Genomic DNA, 20,218 nt, shown 5'->3' with positions numbered 1-20,218 from the left:
GTTATAGAAATTGTATTACATGTAACTGCTAACATGTCATCCATCCGATCCATACTCTGCAGTCCATCTTGGGGACAGAAACACTCTCAGGATTGCAGAGGCATAAAGAGAACATCACAGAGACAATAGGAACCATGGCAGGGAATCATCGTTCTGTGTTTTGATGCTATCTCGGTGAACAATGAAGCATTTCCTCCCCTGAGGCTCGGTGGTGAGATACTATGAGAAACGACAGGACTAATGCCGAGAACATCCCCAAAGGATGGCGAAGAAGACAAACGTGTTGGTCTGCTAATGGAAGCGTTTTATACAACAGCACAATAACACACACACACACACACCTAATAGACTTGGCTGATAAGTGGAACAATAAATGAAATAATTTCTTTCCTGCCAAATCCTAAAATAAACACCCGGAAAAAACCCATCCAGCAAACTCCTGTGTATCTAGAACAATAGTAAATGGACTGCATTTAAATAGCCCTGATTAGACAAATTGCTTTACAGATGGCTTTTAATTCACACTGAGAAACTCGTACGCTGAGGGTGGTGCTGTGATGCCAGGTAAACAAACATATGGACAAGGAGGATCTGGGGATTGACCAGCAATCCTGTGAGAACTGGAAAGTATGCTTTGCTTTCAGAATCTTAGCCAGATACTCTTATATTACTTATAATTACAACTTGTACTTATATATTACTGATACTTACAATGTAACCTTATTTAAGTAAAATGCATGATTAGTTTATTAATGTATCCGTAATTTTTTGTTAAAACAAGGGGGTAATCAGCTCTGCATTGATCGGCTGGTTCCTCTCCAGGAGTATGTGAGTATTCTTGAAATATGTTTATAGACTTTCTCTGTTTGAATCACGAAAAAAAGGTAAAATTTTTCCCAGAAATTACGACCCACTACCTTGCCAAAGTAGTCAGCAGAATTTAATATACCAGCACATTAACCATTTCAATAAAACTTGGTAAAGCTGCAGGATTATCGTAATCATGTCGATCAGCTCTGAGATTCACTGATTTTAGCGACAAAAATGTTTTTATTGCACTGTCATACAAAAAAATCTCAACACTTCTTTCATGTCTCATACACATCTGTACAAATCTCTGCATCAAAATAAAATTAGTCTGCATTATTCATCTGAATTCAGTGGAGCTCTTTGTCATAGACACTGGATTTTTGCCTGAGTTTTGAGTTTTTGTATTTTTGCTTTTATGTTTTGTGGTGTTTAAACAACTCAAAAGGACTTAATTTTCGTTGTTACAGACATTTCCTGGCTGGTTTCTTTACAATTACTCTCTCAGTTTAATCGTTAGGATTAATTTTAGCCATTCCACCTTTTGCAATCTAGTTTCTGTTTGTGGTTAGAGTTTATCTTTAACTCCTATGAGTTTCACTTTATCCTGCCTCCCGCATGTCCCTTTGCATCTTGTTGTTAAGTCTGTCTTTATTTTATGTTTTCTTGCTGTGTCTTATTTTGAAAGCTGTTGTCTTCTGTGTCTTGTTCCTGATTTTACTTCTTCTGTGATTAATTTCAGCTGTCTTTAGTTCCCCATCTGTTTCCTCTTCCCTCGTTAGCACTTTTTTATTTAAACCTTCAGTTTGCTTCTGTTCTTTGTTGTGTTGTACCACTTATTTGTTTCCTGTTCCTTCCCATCATGCATACCTTGTGCCTTGTTTAGTTTTTGCTTCACTGCATTTGGGTTCACAGACTTTCACTCTCCAAAAGATGACACTGTTAGAAGAAAAATGTTTTTACATTTACATTGCGCTACATCCTGTTAATTAAGCTTTAGAAATGAATCTTTGCAAACTAAATGTATCTCCAGAAGCTACATAACATATTTTGCTCTATTTATTCTACTTGCATGATGGATATGAATAAAACTTAGCAAAAGCAGTCTCAGCTGTGCGATCCCTTTCCTTTTTCCCTATGATCTTTGCATACAGTGTAGGTATTTCCACTTTGGAAAAATAAATGTGTGAGGGAATCGCATATCTTTTCTCCATTAAGCTGACCATTTTCCTGAAGCCTTCATTACTTAGGATGTTTATCAGACACGCGTTTGACCAAATGGATGCATCCGTGTTGGTGATTTCAGTGCATATTTGTGAGCTGGATGGATTCACTGATGCGCCGTACAGGCTCACTTTTATGGATGTCCTATCCTGTGTCTAAATAAGTCAGTTATATTGCTTTGCAGTGAATGTCACAGCACTACATGTGATTTTTTCTTAATTAACATGAGCCCTAAATCCAAAGTATTCCCAAACAATGGATGATGATCCGTTTCAAGGGACAAGCTCCTTCTGGGTATCTATATTGGATATCTTTTAAGGTACTGTTTTTGCACTTAATAATCACAACCATAACCTGCACAATATATAATGTTCAAGATTATTTTGGTCAATGTTTGCTACTATGAATACACACTGACTTTTGAAACATCGTGCACTTGCTGAAAATCTTTTCTCTTATTATTATTTTAACGCTGGTTTGTGTTGTTACTTCTCGCACCCTTTGAAGCATGTGTGTTTCAATACAGCTGAAGTGCTTTTACCTTTCTTTTTGCCTTTCTTTCATCTGGGTTTTGATTTGAATCTGCATGCCACGTGGTTTAGGAGGGTGAAGGCCCACACACTTGTAAAACTAAGGGATGTCCTGGATTCATATCATAAGAGAAAATAAGATCATCAATGCAAAACAGAATGCAGCACAATAATCTTCTGTCACAATTATTCTGCTGTTAGTGAGAATAAACAAAGCCAAAATAAGAATCCGAACACGCCAGCGGTTTGCAAAATGCAGAATCAGGTCTTTTTGTCCCCTTGATGAATATGTAGTACCACAAAAAAAATGACACTCCTGACACATGTTTCATTCATCCCGCATCTATGTCACTGATACAATACATCAAGTCAAGTCTTATCTCAGCTTTATATTACCTGCATGCCGCTACATGCATCCTGTACTTCACTGTTTAACTGCTAAAGCTGTGAACACTACCACTTTTGTCCTGTTACTCTTCCTCCTTGTGTGTCACTGCTGGCAGGAGATAAAGTTGAAGTGACACTTGTGTGGGTAAGATGATATTTATGTGGTATGTGGGGGTCATTTATTAAAAGAAAAATGGCTTATTACTGGCCCTGTATGATGACTTGATTTATCCTCTCCTCAGCTTTTACCTGTAAAAATCCTCTCCCTGTAAAACAACTGGGATTCACTTGTTTCTCTTCCCCACGTAATAAATCTATACATTTTTTCAGACTTTCACCTCCCTCAGACACACCGCTGATTAACTCAGAGGACAAATTACAGCCTTGTATCTATTAGTGCCGTCCAGGTGCTCTGCCCTATTGAACGATCAGAACTAAAAAGGTCTGCAAAATACACCACACCGCCAAGCCCCTTAGATTTAGATGGAGTTTCTTTATGCACCAGAGGACAAAGGAGCATGACTGACTGGAGATTACATCATTTTGGTTTCGCACCAGCTATCTGCCCTGCACTCAGGTTCGACGGCAGATTTACGATCTATTCATATTATTCTGACTGGTCGCTCTCTCTTTCCTTCTAAAATAAATTATTGTACACAGGGAGTTCATTTAATTTGTGCCATGCTGAGTCCCCAGTCAAATTAAACGGAGTGTTTACTAAGGATAAATGCAAAATGGCCCCTACACAAAAGACCTACAAACTGTAGGAGCTTTGGCAGTAAATTAATCTAAAAGGAAACAGTGTGAACTCCACTTCCTCTCAGTTGGGGATTTGTTAGGACAAAACAGTTACTTTCTCTTTCTCTGATGAAAGAAGTAGAAAGACTGCTATCCAATATGAAGCCACAAACAGTACACATAATAGCTGAAACATTTAACAACTCTGTCCTACTGATCTCTTAAGCAAGATCTTCTCACTTAAACAATAAATTGCATCACTTGTAGCTGCCCTTGAAAGATGCACATCAGTATGTTCTGGTCTTCTATCAGCAGCACATCATTTGGCACTGCTGAGAAAAACTATAAAACATTGCACTCTCTGAAGAGCACACATTGTGACCGAGGTCATCATCACAGTAAAAAGAAAGCAAAAGTTCAAAGACAAAACAGCCAACTCACTGTCAAAGTCCAGCCTTTTTATGTTGTATAGCAATCTCATCCCTTTTACTCTCTTATTCCCTACAGACAAAAATTAGGATTCTTCCGGCTGCTGGAGAGCTTTGTGTCTCGAACTTCAACAAAAGTCATGTTATTGGTCATTTGCTGAAATGAATAATGTCATTTTTCCTGGAAGAACAATTTCCCCCCAGGGGAGAGTGATCTATGTAGCATCTCCTATTAAAGCATACATTTTAAACTATGAATGAAAAAAAAGTCAAGGTGGTTGCCTTGACTTACAAAACTACTTTTGTAAAAACACATTAAAGCACAGGATGCTGCAAACCATTCTAACAATATGTGGGCTAAAAAAGATGATGGCTAGAAATCCATTCACCATCTGTTCATTTTCATTGTCCTCCATCTCTTTGGTCTGAGCTGGAAAGGGGCTTTTCAAGAGGGAGTTATATAACTTTAGGAATATGTCTAGCAGACTGTCAGGCTGTGCAGTGAAGGGAGACAGCTGCTGATTTCAGGTAAGGTATCTGAACTTGTGATTTAACAGTGACATTGAGTTATGATTTTACACTGAATTGTTTGCAGTAAGCCAGTGACTACAATGCTTGAAAATTAGGCATTTCATTACACAGTTATGCATACATGTAATATTTATATTACACTGTACAACCGCAGATAATGTACAGTCCTGTGAAAACTCTCGTTTAAGGTGCATTCTTACTACTTCCACAGGAATTAAGAGAGTAAGTTGATTAAATGATCACGGCTATGTTAAATGTTCATGATGGCACAATTAGAAAAACACTGAGTGTGGCAAGGTTGACAGGGAAAAGCATATTCTCTTTAAAATAAAAAAATCCCAAAACTTCTGGTTCTTCCCCAGTGACAGATGAGAGCACAGTGGAGATGTTTGGCCAAAATGCACAGTGTCAAACCAAACACACCATATCAGCACAGAAACCTCATACCAACTGTGGGGGTGATGGTTCCAGCTTGTTTTGCAGCCACAGGACCTGGACACATTGGATTCAGTGAGTCAACCACAAACCCCTCTGTTTACCAAAGTAAACTAGAGTCAAATGTGAGGCCATCTGTCCAAAACCTAATGCTTGGCCAAAACTGGCTCATGCAACAGGACAACCGGACTCGAATCAGAATACTTGAATACTTGATAGGTCCCAGGGGAGAATTGTTTTCCTACAGATGTTCAATTAAAATACAAATATAAAAGATAGAAATTTTAACCTCTCTATTTTAAAATAAATGAAATTAAGGCACTCAAAGTGCAATGTTATATTAAATATTCCAGTGTTAAACAATACTATGTATAATGTGGACAAAAAATTGCAAGTAAAAAAAATAGTCCATGTATCACTGGGAGGAGTTTTAAAGTTTGACTTCCACAGGTATGAAGGATTTCCTGTGGTGTGGGGCATCGTGGTGGAATGAGTCTTTTGTTGAACGTGCTCCTGTGGCTGTCCAGCATGAGATGAAAAGGGTGTGAAGGATAGTCCGTAACTTGGACAGAATCCTTCTTTCCGAAACCTCTGTCAGCGAGTCAAGCTGCTCTAACACTACATTACTGCCCTTGCAGATCAGTTTCTTACATTTTTTGGTATCTGCTACCCTCAGTTTGCTGCCTGAGCACACCACAGTGATGACCATCATCTTCCAGGTATTAAAGGACAATGCAAATCTACCAGGCTGGAACAGAAAAGATTCAAGTTGTTGCAAAGGCCCAGTTAAAGCCCAGAAGTCAACAAAATTAAATGCTGTGGTGGTACCTTAAGAGATCTTTGGATAAATGAATCCCCACAAACCCTCAATGAACTGAAGCAGGGATTTAAAAAAGAGCAAGGCACAATTCCTCCACAGTGATGGGAGAGACTGATAAAGTTCTCTCACATGTGGAGCTCAAAGTTTGCTGTTGTGTCAGTCCTGTATCCAAAGATGACCATTTAATGAATTCTGTCATGTCAACAACTACAACTAATGCAGTATGAAATTATGTCATAATAAATTCTTACTACCATTACTTTATATCAAAAACACACGCACACATATAGAATTGATGGAGGTGAACTTGGAAAGCTTGTTATCATGGCCAGATATTGAAACGGCAGAATTGCAGCCAACAATTGATCATCATCGTCATACAGCTTATTTATCCTTCATTAGATTCATGCTACACAGTCTGCCTTGGATAAACTTAAAAGACTGGTGAACTTTTATAGCACATCCTAATAACCTTGTACAATAAATTTACTAAAATTTGAATACTTAATAAGATGGTGAATGGACTTGACTTCCATAGAACTTTTTAAATCTTTACATACAGTTTTCCTCTCTTGTTCACATGATCACGCACCACTGGTGACAAAGCTTCCACGCAGAGTGCTCGAGTACCCGCAGGATAAAAGTGGTTCTATTCAGATATTAAAGGGAAAATCATATTCATTAAGTGTAACTATCTTGGGTGGCATCTTCTAATTAAATTGGTCACAAGGAGACACGGATCAAGATGTGTTTACCATCTCGACACAGTAGTTTCTGGAAAAAGCTAAAAGTACCTGACAATCATATTAAGAGTAATCGAAGTGTCTGACCTCACAGTTTGAGTTTTCTTGGCGCAAGCAATGCTACTTAGTTGGCTTACATTTTTAATTACATAAACCTACTAATTAAATAAACCTACTAACTCCTTTCTGAGAAAAAGTTTTTGAAGCTGGCAGTGAAGGACAAATCATAAAAATATTCACATTAAGAACATGACATTTACACAGGCATCACACACACACACACACACACACCATATAAAACATAATTAAATATTTGGGTTCATTCACCTGAATGTCACATGAGCTAATGAACACATCACAAAAAGTATAAAATCCAATTAGATGGAAGATATCTTCATGAGTACTATCAAACTAATTGACAGACCTCAAGCAACACACTCTCACGCCTATTACACATGAAATCACTATTATTTAAAACACACACAGACACAGACAAGGTTGTTATAACCCCAATAAATATGACATGAAACAATGCTAGTCAGTAATTGGTGACTTACAGCATCTGACTTACACTATTGCCTGCTTTTGGTTTTAATAATCAGCTAATATCCACAGTCTATGCTGTTCCAGATCCAAAACAATTTCCTTCCCTCCACTGAGTCCCAAATTAAATAAAATTTTCAAGTCTGGTCTCCTGGGTCTAACCTCTACAGACCTCTCCTTGATTCTTTGTACTTCCTGTATGATGCAGCCTTCCCTGCCATCTGCTCCAACTCACTACTAGATGGTAATCAGCTGACAGCTCCTCTCGCTACCTGAATTTCCAAGACATACGGTCACAGGTCAGATAATAAGACAACAAAAGGTTGATCATTTGACTTTGTTCTAAGATTATCTGGTACCTTGCAGATTTATGACCCACCTAATGCTTAAGCGTGATATTTGTTACATACAAGCCACGTCTGCCACAGAAGTCCAATAAGAAAAGACTGCTCTGGTTTAGCTCAGTGCAGTAAGCTATTCCTTCCATCCAACCCTCCCCACGTTTCTCCATAGTATCCCATGTGAGCACTGATGTTTTACAGGAGAACTAGAGTCCCCTTCCAGGATCCTACCCAGAGGTCCCAAGAAGGGCAGGTATTCTGATAACAGTCAGAGATTTATCTTCTGTGACTCAGTCATAGAGGTGGCTATCTGGCTCTCAGAGTAAAGATCAAATCACAAGGGCACACAATGTACACAATGTAGGCTGGCAGCCATTAAATTTTAAAAATTCTGATGGTTCTCACATTGCTGAAAATAAGAACCTGGCAACAAGTAGATGTCAAAACAGACAAAAACACACTGTAAATTATATTTAGTACTAAATGTTTATAATCATCAGTATTAGATGCCAAGACATTTATCAATTTAAAAAAACCTCTGAAAAGCCTTTGGCTGGATGTTGCCATTGAAAGGAGGCCACACACAGAGAGCAAGAAGGCCACCATCTCCTCAAGGATCTGGAGGCAAAAGGGTCAATAATATACCTCAACTTGCATTAATATAAAGTGAAAGTTGACAAACTCAGCAAGGTTGCAGCATCTTAGAAAGATAACCATGACAAGCTGACTGTACTGCTCAAGACAGAAAGGGGGAAAAAATGGACTAGCGGGCGGATCAGGTCTATTTAGATGCTTTGAAAAGTCCAGCGACTTCTAGCAGGAGGTGAACAACCTGAGTAGTTGAAGGATCAGCTAAGGTAGAGAGACAACAAGCCTGAAGCCTGAGAAGAGAAGTCTCTATGCCAGTCTGTTGGTTTAAAATGGAGCACTGTAACAAAAAATAATTTCCCCCAGGGATCAATAAAGTATTCTGATTCTGATTCTGATTCAATGAAAAGCTTCAAACTGACGAGGCCTTGATAAACAAATACAGCAAAACAGCACACTGAGATGCTGAAAGTGGTGGCCCAGAAAGAGAAACCTGAGCAACAAAGAAAGCTCTGAAGGAAGATAATGAAAAACTGACGAGACAAAAGAAAGAAACCATGAAAAAACTGCAGGAAGAAAACAAAGACCTAAAAAAGGAAAATAAAGAACTGACGGAGGGAAAGAAAGACCTACACACAGAGGTATCTGATAAGGATAAAGAAAGTCTGGAAAAGCGAGAAACCGAACAGTCAAATAAAGAATCAAAGGAAGTGCGAAAAGAACTGAAAGAAAAGAAGAAACAAATGGAAGATGCAAAAACAGAGGAAAACACGAAACTCTTGAAGAAAGAGTTTTTGAAGGCTAAATAATCAGAGGAAACAGTGCAAAAAAGTACAGAAAGAGCTGAAAAGCAAAAAAAGGAGGATAGAAGGTGAAAGAGTAGATAGAGAAAGTGAAAAAGAAGAGGCGCTACTTGAGTTGATACAGAAGAAAAAATATGACCATAACAGAAAGCTGGATTTCATCACCTTTTTCTTTTCTTTCTCTCCTCTTTTTTCTTCCTCTCTGTCATCGACATTCCTTTAACCCTCCTGCTCCCCGACCCAGCTGTTACCCTTCTTCCTCCTCATTCCTCCATTACCCCTCTACCCTCCCTCTCACCCCCCTCTCTTTTCTGTCACCCCATCAAGTCGAATAAAATCATAATAATAATCCTTAACATAAAACAAAAATAAAAACAAAACACTCAAAATCATTTGAAATTGTTACATATTTAATAAACAAACTATTAATATCTGCATGTGTTTGCCTCCCTGATTAAACAGAATTAACACTGTGGCCGTTGGTGGTTGTGGAAAATGCTGGTGGTTATGATTTAAAAAGGAGTAAATGTCTGAAAGTCATTACTGTACAAAATAATTATATAAATTGTGGCAATTAAACAATTAATTACTTGCTTATTTCACTGTATGATTTTTTTTACCTTGCTGACTCTAGTTCATGTGGTGAGGAAAGAAAAACAGACCAGTCGTCCATATTTGAGAAGATACAACGATGACTTTCACTGTTAAAGGTTTATTAAAGGCCAGAGGAAGCAGCATCCTCTCCCAAATCCAAAACACATCTACAGAATCAGATTAAACTACTGCATCTACAGTTCAAATGATGATGGCGCACGTGCAGGTGCTATTTCATTGGTTGCGAAACAGCAGGGAGCTAACATTTGTTAAGCTAGCAACTGGATATTAAGAATGAGATGAAGAGTTCATCAATGTGAGAAAGTGAAGGAATACTTGACCTGCATTAGGTAAGACCAATTGTTCAGGTTCAGGTTCTGCCACCAAACAGTCAGCATAAATGATCATTAGCCTGTTTTTACTGGTAAGTTGATGATGTGACGCCCTCGCTCTTCTTGTGAATATAGCAGCGGTTATGCTCTCAAGATATTTTATAATCAGCATAGCTGTGCTTGTAGTGTTTGTGTACTTTGTTCTATCAGATCGCTGTTGGCTTTATCTACACACAAAAAAACCTGTTTGACAGACGTTTGCTAAAGACTAAGGAGAAGGTGTGGTGTTGCCATTGCTGTCAGCTTTGATAGTAAATTTCTATACTTGTCGTTTTATTGTTAACATTTATTGTGTGGCTTTGAGAGCTCAATCACTGGATATGTGCATAACCTCTATTTTTCTGTATATTTTCTTTGAAGATTGCTCTTTCTTAATGTATTTTACTCATCTTTAAGACCACAATTTTTAAATGATGCACTTAACATTTTATAGCAGATACAATTTATACAGTTCTTACTTATATGGCTACTGAGGATGCTATCCAGCTTATAGTGCCATTTTCACAGCACCGTGTGTGTAAAACTAATTCTCACAGCTATGTTGTTATTATATGAAAGAACAAAGAGCGTGATGGTGAAGTGTAAACTGCACCAAAGCCAAAAGCATCTATAAGGTGTTACTAACGCCACCTCAACTTATGGCAACAGAAAGCTAGTATCAAAAACCCAGTTATGTTAAAGCTGAGTGTATGTAAAGTTCCATGTAAGCTGGATTTTAACTTTGTTGTTGACTATGTGTTCATACTTAAAAGCGGTCTGCCTCATCCTTCTGGGCTACATAGACAGAAGCCACACGCCAAAACACCTTGATCAGTTAATAAGGTTGGTTCTGTTTACCTTTAAGTGTTGCTGGAGTTCATGCATCCCTACTGGACAGAAGACCACTTCTCCTTCAAGGTTTGACCTCTTGTGCATTCTGTGAAAGATGCTGCGTGACCTCACTGACATAAAACTACAGTATATGTTGGTGTCACAGCTGGGATCGGCGGTGTGTTTGAGAAGCAGACCCAAAAGCACGAGGGACAGAATTGAAGTTAAACAAAAAGCAGGACTTTTATTCTGGCTGCTAGAAAACGTAGGTACAAAATGGCAATGGTGAAAACTAAATTATAACCTAAACTGGGAAAGCTAAAGCTAGACATGGAAAACACACAAACATGAACCTGAGAAAACTAAGACTTGAGATGACATGAATTTAAAGAACATGAGGTGCGCTAAACAGACGACCTGACAATTAACAGAGGAAGACAGAGGACTTAAATACACAGGAGGGTAATGAGGGTAGTAGAAACACCTGGGGAAACACAGCTGACACAAATGAACATGACGCCACAGGGGAAGCAAAACTAAACACACTGAACATGGAAACACAAGACTTTCAAAATAAAACAGGAAACATGAAGAGACGTAGACATGACAACACAATCTTGACAATATGAAACATGCAGACAAGAAAAACATGACAGACTGGGGAGACACGGAACACAGGGAGAGACACATGAGAACAGATAAGGGATAATTAAACATTAAACAAAGAGGACAAGATAGACTAACACAGGAAAAGACCCACAAACACGGAGACATAGGTGAAACATAAACTAGACTAAAACTCGGCTAAACTCTAACTAAATAATAGTACAAGAACTTACCATTACTGCAATGCCATCTGGTATGGTCTTCTGCTACTATAGCCCATTTGCTTCAGGATTTGACATGCTGTTCATTAAGAGATGCTCTTCTGCATACCAAGGCTGCAACAAGTGTTTATTTAAATTACTATTTCCTTTCCATTTGCTCAAAGCTGCCTGGCTGTTCTCTTCTGCCCACTGGCATCAACAAGGCTTTTTTCCCCACCAGTCTGGCTGATTAGATATTTTGATTAAAAAAAGGAAAAAGGAAACAAACATGTTATCTGCCTCGAAAACCACTGTGCTCTACATGTTTTGCATAAATGGTAGAAAAATACAGGCCAGCTGGCCAAATCAGATCTTTCATCAAGTGAAATATTTTATGCCAAAATATTGAAATAATGTCTCATAAATATACTTCAGGTAACAAAATACTGCATACACACACACACACTGACATCCCTCCATGCATTCACAAAGTTCTACTGCTTCATTGCTTATTAATGCTTTCAGACAACCTTAGTAACTGGAGAGCTATTTCGGGGGCAGAATGATCTTCAAATCATCTGCCAGCGAGCCAATCTCTCCCTGTTCTCATCACTCTCCTACCCGATTCTCATCACTTTTTCTCCCCCTGCTCATCACTTCTTTCCTGAGAGCAGGAGGCTGGCTACAGCCAGGGCACGGCAGGTTGGAGGGCGTGTGTGTGTGTAAGAGAGAGAAAGAGACACAGAAAGAGTGCACTGTGTGGTTAGATAATGCCAGGTCATGCTTTTCTGACACTGTGCAGTCAAAGGGCGTCCTCTATAGGTCACTCGACTAACTACATCCTGCCAAGGGTCAAAAAGGTCAAAGAAAATCATACAGATTTAAAAAAAATCTGCAAATTTTCCAGTCTGACTCCTGCATTTCTGCCTATATATATCTTCCAGTTAGAGATTTATTTTGGGAGATAGCTCCTCTGCAGAACAATATAACTGTCCAATGCCCATTTTCTCCCTCTTTTACATTGTACTTGGTTGTTATTCACAAAAATCTTTTTCATTTTAGACAGCTCCTCAAAGGAAAGATTTAATGTTTCCTTCCTGCATCTACTGATCATCTTTGAGACACTGATCCTGACACTAATCCTTATGACTGACAGTGAAAATGAGGCAAAAAAAGGGAACATAAACAGATGGATATGTAAAAATTGCATTCACAAGGCATAGAAACAGGAGGATGAGGTGCAGCAGTGATAGAGAAACGAAATGAGGCGGATGAAAAGAGAGGAATTAGACGTTTGTTTTTCAGGACACTTCTGCTGTTGCATAAGCTATTCTGTCAAATCACATAAACAACCTAAAACGAGGAAAGACGTAAAGGACAAAAGAAGGTATATAAAGCTGGACTAGAAAGAAATGGAAGAAATAAAGTAGCTTAAAGGGGGGAAGGCGAAGAGCAAACCAAAGAGTGTTTAATGAAAGTCAAATTCTATCCGTTTCAAAGAACACCGTTCCCTTAAGTTTCGTTTACACCTCCCTGCAGCTACTGTACCACTGCACCATCAACACTGCATCACCATCGCACACTCCCTATCTTTCAGTCACACACACAAACTCATAACTGTCAAGCTGCTTACCTGCTGAGCCTTTCACAATGAGAAACTATAGCGCTGCAACAAAAACAAAAATACCGACGAGCATATGATCCCATCCCATCCTGCTTGGTTTGTTTTTACCCTCCCTTGATTTGTGAAATAGAGTTTACCCGACTTTGAAGTGACAGCAAAAAAAAACTTTCACAGTATCTTGCAAGATACTGCAAGTTCATAAAGAGCTACATGTAATTTCAGTAACATCATGTTTGTATTTGTTATACGTCGTTATTTTAAATTAATGTCATCACACTACAAAGTTCACAGTGCTTTCATACAATGAGACTGAGCTCATACAGTACTGTGGAGAATTCTTTAGCCACCCCTCATTTCTTTATATTTTGCTTCCAAGGAGCAAGATGTAATGTGTCATTTCTTTAAATAGTCCTTAAGTCTTTCTGAAGGATTTTGTTTTTTATGATGCAGAAACAATTTTTTGCTCCCATTTCTTTGGGAAAAAATGAATCAATAAAAAAGAGGTGGCACAGATTAACAGGCACCATCATTCAGTTGATCCATCTACTGTTCACTGAAGACTCATCAGAAAGGAGCTCAGTGGAAGGGTAGCTGTGAAGAATCTGTTCTTATGGAAGGGAAATGGGGAGAAAAACCTGAGGTATGACAAAATACACATAAAAAGAAAAGAAAATGTAGAAGAAACATCTGTTGGAGATTTGGGGACACCTGCAGTCATGGATTGACCTCTCCAGAGACTTAAAAACTGTATGCGGTCATCTTGACACAAAACAAAACAAAAAGCAGCCAACATCCAATGAAGAGCTTTGAATGTCCTTCAGGTAGCCTGGAGAACTACTCTAACATAAAGAAATTACAAAGCACCCATGCTAAGTACAACTTTCAACCCATTAGAATTGGACAATCCCTGTTTTTATGGCAAAATAAGAAAAGTGGGTTGACTTGAGACTTTTGCATAGTAATGAAAACTCGTATGATAGTACTATTCATACTTCTTAAATAATCTCACTTCTAAATAAGATGAAAAAATAGCAGATTTTGTTGGAAGAAGTGAGTATCCATTTGAATGAAGTGAATAACATTTTTAATAGTTTATGGAAAGAATATGCTGCCGGTAAAAGCTGAAACGGCACTAAACTCTAATGTGAATTTTGCCTCTCAGAAAATGCAAGTGCAACAGAATAGTTTAAAAATGAAGACAGCAAAATCCTACAGAAGCCAAAAAGTGACTGATATCCCATGGGATAAGCAGCAACACTTATTCTTTGCCCACCTGTAGCCTAGATTGCACTGGCCTGTCATGTTTGATGCAATGCAGAAAAATTGGGGAAGCTGAAGTACAGATCGCTGTGTCAGAATCAGCTACAATGCTCATCAAATGAAGTGGCAATCATAATCTTTTGTGAGAAAGAAAGTCTCACCATCTTCATGATTAGCCCCAATCATCCAGGCCAGAGTACAGGAGCACTCATAGCTATTTGACAATGACCTCCAGTGATTACTGAGATAAAAGTTGACTTTTGTGGCCATGAGACAGATCTTTGGTCCTTCACTGCAAGTTTTTTTGTCACGCAAGTCAGAGCAAAACTTTTCTGTGGGTATGTGGTGAGGGTCACACTGATTTAAAATAAAAGAACATAAGAATTCAGCATACTCTTGAGGGAAACCTCATAGAAGTGGTGCATACGTATAAATATCTTGGCTTTTTAATTGATGATTCTCTGACCTTTAAACCTCACATAGACAATCTTGTGAAAAAACTCAAACTAAAATTGGGATTTTTCTTTCGAAACAAATTTTGCTTTTCTTTTGAGACAAAAAAGCGTCTTGTAAATGCTACATTTTTATCTGTTTTAGATTATGGTGATCTGCTGTAAATGAATGCTTCCGCCCAGTGTCTTCATAAGATTGACTCAGTTTATCATGCCTCCTTACGGTTTATTACAAACTGTAGGGCCTTGACCCATTGTTGTGATCTGTACGCTCGAGTGGGATGGCCTTCGTTGTCCTCCAGGAGGTTTGCTCACTGGTGCATCTTTATTTATAAGGCCCTGCTTGGACAAATGCCCACCTACATTTGCGATCTGCTCACACGGAGAAGTACTGTTTCTTACAGCCTGCGTTCAAGCGATCTTTTATTGCTCAATGTTCCATTTGCCAGAACTGAACTGGGAAAGAGGGCTTTTACACTCTAAAAACTATTGTTTAAGCTCAACAAAAAAAATTAACGCAACAGTTTCCATTACTCTTTTTGAGTTATGATAACTTATGTTGAAATTAGATTGAACCAACAAACTATATTGAGTTACGGGAATTAAATTATCCTCCATAATCAAAGGTGATTTTAATTACCATTTACGTAATATTTGGTAGCTTAAAAACATATTTTTAAGTTGTTTACTCATAAAAATTATGTTCCTCCAATTACTTTTTCCACATTATTTGAAATGATTTTTAAGTGTTATGTAATTAATTACAGCAATTACAAAAACAATTTTTTAAAGTTCATTATTTAAAATATTAAGTTGCTAATTTTCATCATTATTATCATCATTTTAGCTTTCTCTTATTTATTTTTATTGTAATAGCTTTTAAGAAAGGAATTCATTCAACATTTTTTTTTATCAAATAACTTTTTTTATTTTTTAACAGTAGGCATTTCAACACTTTGTATTTAAAAAGTGAAAATAAACCAGAAATTTAGATTTATACCATCACAGCCAAGTTATAGAATATGCCTTTATGTATTTAACACCACAGAAACAAATGTGTTCAATTGGTAAAAAATCTACTTAGAAAACATTTTGTTGCAGTAATACTTCCATGCAAGTGTTCAGTAAATGTTAACTTTCAATGCCTACCAAACTTTACAAGATCTTGCATCTTTCTATTACACAATGCAGCAAACACCTTTAAGATCAATGTTACACATACAGGATTCAAAACAGTTAACAATTTTTGAAACAGAGTCAACATCTTTAACATAATGATGGTTCCATCAAGGTCAAGGAACAGCTTCTGAACAACTTCAAAAGTATATTTCAGATCCTTGCATTAGCTCAGATTGAGAGCATATATTATGCCCATGAGCAAAACACAGCACCTTGGGAAATTCTGGCCCTCCATGATTTTTGTTTCCTCCACCACAATGGTTGCAGTCTTATGGTTAGATCCAGGGGTGTACCGGTCACTGATGATGGCAGTTTTCATCACCTGCCTTAAGTTCTTCGGTGTCCTTGTAAAGCAAATTTTAAAAAAATAGGTTAGTAAATTATAGATTAGACTTTTATACTTACTGAATCTTAATGAATTCAGATGATCAATGGAACACATACACAATGCTGAATTACTTACACCAAACTCCATGAAAAGGTCCTCGTCCTTCTCTCCAAGGAAAGTGATAAGGCAGCAGATGGCTTCAATTGTATTGTGCTATTTAAGAAAAAATAAAGTATGAGTATAAAATACATGGGTGACTGCCAACAAAGTGCATTTCAAAGCTACCCAAAGTCTAAATAGTTGTCCTACCTCAAGAAGCATGTCCTTGATCTGCCTGATTCTCACTCCCTTAGCTCCTCCCCTTGAGAAAATGACATCCATCAGTTTTGGGGTGCAATTGTCAAGTGTAGCCATTCAAGGCTTACAGTGGTTATTCTCTTGAACTCCTCCTTTATCTGTAGACCACACAAACAGAAGAATTAAACCTTGCAGACTATTAGCTATACTGCATTAATGAATGCTCTAATACATTATTTAAAGAGGATAGAAGTGATCTAAGGCTACCCCAAGTTTTGAGGGAACAAAAACAATCTTGGTGAAGACAAGGGAGACTTCGCCACCATAACCGTGGTGTAATCTCTAATGTTTTACCAACCCTGTTTTTGCAGAGGTTTCGAATTTACACATTGTTCACTCCCAGCCCATTTTGTAAAAAATGTGTCCCAACTTAACAAAGCACTAATGACCCTAGATTATCACACTATACTAACTGCTTACATAAAGTCTTAATATTAAGTAGATTCACATAGCCTATGCCAGAATAATGCTATTGGAATGACATTAACAATATTAAAAACAAAAAAAACAAAACAAAGATAGCTACAGCTCTTAAGATCAGGAACAGTACTTACTTTAAGCTGTATCACAATACTAACCAAAATCATTTACAATGTAATATTACGTATAGGTCATGCAAGTTTTATAAAGACATAAAATAGATGAGCCAGACAGAAAAAATAAGCCTCTAGGTTATCCCTCTGACAAAACTATTCACAGTTTAAAGGCTTCTAATTTTGGTAAAAAGAAAAACAAAATCAGCCTAAGATCGAAATTAGATTGCACTGTGTAGCAAAACTTTAACCACGCTTTTCCTAGCCACAGTTGCACTCTCTAGCTGAAGACTTTTGTCAAATGAAACTTTCTAAGTCTTATCCTCTGCTGTGCTAAAGTTTACAATGGCTAGCATTAGCTACATGTGGTAGTGCAAAGTATTTCCTTATCTGTATGAGCATCACATCATACACAAATCCACTACAGGTGACTAGCACACATGCTTTGCTTTGGTAGAACTGTTATTTGTAAATGAAATGTTACTTACCTTGAAATGTCTTTTACAAAAGCTTGCACCATGCAACCCAACATGTGTGAATTTGCCCGGGCTAGTTAAGTCGGTAGGGGAGGGAATTTGAAATCAGAAGTTACAGTGGAAAAAAAATAAGTTATCTATTCAATTTCTTTAAGTAATTACAACTTGAATTTTATTTTGAACCCACTAACATTGGGATTTAATTTCAAATTACATATAAAATTAATTTAATGTAATTACCAACATTATTAATTCAACACAACCCAAAAAAATAAAGTTTGCAACTTAGAAGGTCTATCTTAATCAATAAATTAGAATTTTTATGTTGCAGCCATGGATTTAATCAAGTGGTGGTAAAAGGCCTGATGAATCACTTTTTAGAGTGTACTTATGCTGCCCCTTTCACATGGAACATGATGCAAAAAGACTGGAAGATAGCAGATCTTATTTCATTAAATGCTTTTAAGTCCAGATTGAGAGAGCCAGAGAAAAATGTTTTTAAAATGTAATTGTTATTTATAATATGTATGTAACTTTGTAATTTCAACGTGTTGTCGCCTCTTGGCCAGGACTCCCTTGCAAAAGAGGTTTTTAATCTCAATGGGACTTTTCCTGGTTAAATAAAGGTTAATAATAATAATAATAATACTATTTTATATATTTAGTCTGCAGCAAAGAACAGCTTCGGCAGATTCAGCTCCACTGGAAGGCAAAGTTACTGAGATGCATTTTAGCCCCCACCTATGTTGTCAATCTCAGGACAGCAGAACTCATGAAAAAAGCATGTAGTGTGATTGCAGTGCCTATTTCCAGCTGAACAGCACATCTCTACCTTTTCAAGCAGGCATGGACACAGTTTATTAAACAGTGCCCAGGCACAGCACACAGCAATCAAACCAGTCACAGAAACTGGACTTTGGAGGTCAATTAAACTGAGTAAGAGTACAGCGATAGTGCACTGTTAGTAGGGCCTCAGAGAAAGGGTGAAGAGTTCATACACCCATTGGGAGCTTGGAGTAGAACATCTCTTCCTTGTGGTGAAAAGGAGCCAGCTGAGGTGGTTCGGGCATCCAGATGCCTTCTGGGTGCCTCATCTTGGAAATGTTCTGCCAAGCTGGGAAAAGAGCCCGAGGCAGAGCCAGAACTCAGTGGAGAGATTATACAGTGTGTCTCATATGTCCTGGGAGATGCCTAGGATATCCCAGGATGAACAAAATGTTGCTTGGAAAAAGAACAACGGGAACACCCTGTTTAGCCTGCTGCTGCCACCACAACCACCATGACTTCAGATAAGTGTAAGAAAAGAAATCGATGGATATACATCATATGATGCACACTGAAAGTATTAGGAAGAATGATTCTCTTCTCTCTGCTAGGAAACTCCTATATATTATAGTAAATTACGTTGGCGATGTATAAGACTGGGCCCATTTGAATTTGGCTTAACTGCATTGTCTTGATTTATGTTTACAGTTTTTTTTTGTTTTTCTTCTTGTAAATCATTGTGAGAACACTGCAGACATAAAACGAAACTGTTTATGCTCCATTGAATCACATCATTCCACATTATGTCACATAACGTACAGAAACTGAGTAGTATCACTTCAGCTTAAAATGTCATTTTTCTGTGTATCATGTGTATCATGACATCCTCACAAGGAAACGCACTCGAATGCATTCTGTAATAGGAAAAAACAGAAGCTAGTTTTAGCTAGTTGCTGTACAAAGCCTGCAGCTCAAACACACACATACACAAACTTATTTTGCTCTGACCATAAAATTCTTAAATATGCAACAAGTACTGCATGAAGTAGAAAAAAGATCTCACTAACGACCTAATTAGACCGTGGGGTTGTGGGTCACGTTAAAAAAGAAAAATCCTAGTTAATTACAAGCACATCTTCTGTGTAGCATGATCTGAGTGGAGTCCTGGAAGCCCTTCTAATGCTATCAATGCTGACCCGCTAACCTGCGATTCTTTAAAGGACTACATTACAGCACATCTAGTAAAGAGGGTGTCAATTTGCCAAGCACGACTGTTTTGCCTCACCCTATGCCCTTTTGTTTTGTAGCATTAAAAGTAGAAACTAAAATCTGAACAAGTCAAGCAGCAAAACATGGTTATTTTAGAAACATAGCCATAATTTTGTTATGTACTGCATCTTTTTTCACTATAGCTCTTAATTCAATATTGAAGATCCCTTTAGTCTTATTATTTCATTTGAACGACTGAAATGCCAACTGAAAGCAGCTTTTTCAGTTTTAACAATGACTTTGCCTTGCGAAAATATTTGAGCTGATAAATTCTGTCAGAAGAATTAAATATCAATTTCCATTCATCTGGAAAGAAAATTAGAATTTGAATCATTGCAAACTCCGTACTTGTCACGAGGGAACGATGAAGTGAAGTTTAACAAGAGTTGCTATGGTATCTAAAGTTGCAGCGCATAAAGTGAGGTCAAATATAGTAAAACAGAAGTGGGGCCTCA

The 20,218-nt window shown here is 37.7% G+C and overlaps 1 long non-coding RNA gene across 1 annotated transcript; it reads right to left on the bottom strand.

Moving 5' to 3' along the window:
- Window positions 1-15,787: 15,787 nt before the first annotated feature.
- On the bottom strand, window positions 15,788-18,082 carry LOC143414573 (uncharacterized). Its single transcript, XR_013095208.1, has 4 exons — window positions 17,742-18,082; window positions 16,673-16,818; window positions 16,499-16,576; window positions 15,788-16,379 (listed from the first exon to the last, which is right to left on the bottom strand). It is a non-coding gene; the product is annotated as an uncharacterized LOC143414573 (long non-coding RNA).
- Between the last annotated feature and the right edge of the window lie 2,136 nt (window positions 18,083-20,218).

This window comes from Maylandia zebra, linkage group LG22 (assembly GCF_041146795.1).
Source record: "Maylandia zebra isolate NMK-2024a linkage group LG22, Mzebra_GT3a, whole genome shotgun sequence".
Lineage (NCBI taxonomy): Eukaryota > Metazoa > Chordata > Actinopteri > Cichliformes > Cichlidae > Maylandia > Maylandia zebra.
Note: the sequence above shows the minus strand (reverse complement) of the source record. Positions and strands in the feature narration are given on the sequence as shown.